The sequence below is a fragment of the Anneissia japonica genome, unplaced genomic scaffold (genome assembly GCF_011630105.1).
Source record: "Anneissia japonica isolate Jap-2015-1 unplaced genomic scaffold, ASM1163010v1 scaffold8174_len641_cov106, whole genome shotgun sequence".
Lineage (NCBI taxonomy): Eukaryota > Metazoa > Echinodermata > Crinoidea > Comatulida > Comatulidae > Anneissia > Anneissia japonica.
The window spans coordinates 1-490 of NW_022729731.1; the positions used below are offsets into that span (position 1 = coordinate 1).

Genomic DNA, 490 nt, shown 5'->3' on the forward strand with positions numbered 1-490 from the left:
CAACTATGTGGGCCCGAGTTCGTGTGGACTCTCACGCACCCCTACTTTAAAATTTGGAGGAAAAAATGTAAAAAGTCTACAGCACCCGGTATTCCCAGGCGGTCACCCATCCAAGTGCTAACCGGGCCCGACGTTGCTTAAATTCGGTGATCGGACGAGAACCGGTGTTTTTAACGTAGTATGACCGTAGACATGTGAGTGGTATTTCCACTCATAGTTAATCTCGGCATATAGCATAATTATCCTGAAGCTCTGTGATTGATGACGTTTCATATCAACGCTCGCTTGTCTGGTGGGGATTTCCTCTAACTCCACTGATCACTCTGCTGTGCGAGTACATTTTTTACAAACACCGGTGTTGAACAATAAACCAACCATTTTAATACCGTACGGCATTAACTAGGATGCTTTAGACAGAAGAAGACTGCCGTTTTGTTCAAACGACCCTCGAACCTAACACCAGCGAATTAATTGCGTATTGTTGATATTA

At 44.3% G+C, this 490-nt stretch overlaps 1 non-coding gene across 1 annotated transcript; it reads right to left on the reverse strand.

The window, feature by feature from the left end:
- Nucleotides 1–73: 73 nt before the first annotated feature.
- Nucleotides 74–192, reverse strand: LOC117114716. The gene has a single exon (XR_004446429.1). It is a non-coding gene; the product is annotated as a 5S ribosomal RNA (ribosomal RNA).
- Nucleotides 193–490: the final 298 nt, after the last annotated feature.